Genomic DNA, 2,839 nt, shown 5'->3' on the forward strand with positions numbered 1-2,839 from the left:
AAGGAAAAGGTGTGCTAAAGGGGAAAAGAACTCCACGTGTCCCGGGATAGATTGAGAGAAAAGATATTCTTTATTATTGGAGAATACAGGGTAACTGTAAGTAGATTTTGGCATACTGCCCAGGTATACACGTGCATATCCCGACATTTTGGTGAAACTAGAGATCAGTGCTACGATCCAGGGAGGGGACAAAGATGAAATAATCACGAGAGGAAAAGAAAAGAATTAAGGCATGATAAATGGATCCCCTACTAGAGAAATGGGGAGAAGCTAAAGCGTCCAATGAGACCATGGGGAGAAATGGTCCCAAAGGTAAAAATCCAGCGGCACTCAACCTGTGCCAGTTGTTTCATAATATCGCCACCATGAATGTTTTGTGATTCCTCTAATCTGATGGGGTGGGGCCCATGACACGCTGCGGGGCGTGTCTGCGCTCTATGCATGGCCATGGCGGCGTCCGTGACAGCGGTGATCCGGAAACAATAATAACGTCACAGGAAGCATTCTTCCTTCCGGTCCCCGCTGTGGACGCCGAGCCGTAGCATGCCTCTGGAAACAGAACACCTGTTCAGCGCATAATGGTTATTGGTGGTTCGGAGGCTATTCCTGGGTTTTATAAGGTTGTTACTCTTGCACACTTCTTATCTGTTCCCCATCGAAGCACATCAACGTGAAACACGTTTTGGGACGCTGGTCCCCACGTGTTAACCCGGCTTTCCACAGTAACTAGATCTGGGTAAGTGGCTTTGCTTTTTTATGATCTAGGAATATAATGTGACTCTTTGTGAGACTACTATTGCTACTGATACAGCACCACCTGTACCCTGGGCAGTATGCCAAAATCTACTTACAGTTACCCTGTATTAGAGATAAAGAATATCTTTTCTCTCCATCTTTTCTGAGACATGTGGGGTTCTTTTCCCCTTCAGCACACCCCTTCCTTCCTTTTACCTGAATTTATTAACATTATGTATTATTATATTCTTGAGCACCTTACTGCAATAAATATTTTGCTCGTTTGGGTATGTGCTTATTTTTGTAAAATCAAAGGCTCATTATAGTAAGTACCATACACCACTAGGAAATTTCAGTCTTAACCATATCATTTTGGGACAATTTCACTAACGGCAATTCGCAGCAAATTTGTGGCAATTCCAATATTCGGAAAAAATTCACTGACACTATTAAATTCGATTTTAAAAATTTTTGATCATCTTTAGCTGTATCTCTTACAACAGCTTAAATCCAATATCAACACAGCCCATGAAAAAGAATTACTCTATTTCTGGAACAACGCAGTTATGCTTTTCAAATCTTATGTAACTTATTGCAACCTCAGATCCTCACAAGATCTCCTTCTCTACTCCTCTCTTATCTCCTCTTCCCACAATCGCGTACAAGATTTCTCCCGTGCCTCCCCCATACTCTGGAACACTCTACCACAGCATATCAGACTCTCCCCTACCATGGAAAGCTTCAAGAGGAAACTCAAGACCCACCTCTTCCAACAAGCCTACAACCTACAATAACCCTCAGTCCAGTACACCACTGCACAACCAGCTCTGTCCTTACCTATTGTACCATCACCCATTCCCTATAGACTGTGAGCCCTCACGGGCAGGGTCCTCTCTCCTCCTATACCAGTCTGTTTTGTACTGTTAATGATTGTTGTATATATACCCTCTTTCACTGTAAAGTGCCATGGAATAAATGGCGCTATAAAAATAAATAATAATAATAATAATAATTGTATTTTTTTTCATGAGATATTATCAAGTAACTTATTTAACACAAGGAAGTAACACAATTACTGTCCATTACATGTTTCCTACTTTTTTTACAGTTTTCTAATGACTAGAGCAACTTTGCAGACTTTAGCAACTAGAAGCTCCAGCAGCTTCTTTGTGTCGATACGATTCTTTCTTCCTCCAGCTCTTTCAACCTCATCTCTCCAAAGTCCTTAAAAGATAGTAAATGGGATAAGCCTGCTGAGTGTATAAACTTCTGAAGAACATTTGAGCAGTTTTTGATAATCTATAGTAGTAGCAGTAAATCCAGCTTACCATTATCGTTATCTACTCCTTGTTCAGTGCCCGGACAGCGGCCCCGCCATGACCCGATTATTGAACGAGTAAAACAGAAAGGTCCACCTCAAATGAACAATTTCTTCTTTATTGCTTGAAAAATTCAAGTACATGGGACATCAAACAGTCACAAGAAAACCAAAGTTTTTGAGAATGCTGAAAAGAGATGGGGATTGAAAGAAAAAATGATAAATAGAAAAGGAGACAAATATTGCAAATTGTATTATGTTTGTACTGTTGATTTCTGAAAGAAAATTAAAACCTTAGTTTTCCTGTAATATAATATTGTAGTTTAGAAAAAACATATTCATAAAAAAAGTATGAAAAAAGGAACAACAAAAAGACCATGATTTTGTTCTTGTTTTTTTCAGTTGCTTCTTTTTTTGGCTGTAATAATACTCAGCATTTACAACCAATAAGGCTCAAATACACAACACATTTTTAATAAAACAAATTGCATTGAACAAACATTCTCTTAAACAGTGAGTGATTTTAGTTGATGGATTGTTTAATACTACAAATCAGAATACTTAGGCTAGTTTCACACTTGCGTTCAGCGCATTCCGTCACTATGGAGAATAGCGCAGTCCGTAAACGCACTGCGCTATTCTCCATAGACTTATATGGACGACGCACTGTAACGCAAGTGTCTGCATTGCATCCGCTGGACGACGCAGCGTCGTTATTTTGACGCTGCGTCGGGCAGATGGAACGCTGCATGTAGTGTTTTTCTGCGCTTGGCGGAGTGTCAAAAA

The sequence above is a fragment of the Anomaloglossus baeobatrachus genome, chromosome 6, assembly GCF_048569485.1.
Source record: "Anomaloglossus baeobatrachus isolate aAnoBae1 chromosome 6, aAnoBae1.hap1, whole genome shotgun sequence".
Classification (NCBI taxonomy): domain Eukaryota; kingdom Metazoa; phylum Chordata; class Amphibia; order Anura; family Aromobatidae; genus Anomaloglossus; species Anomaloglossus baeobatrachus.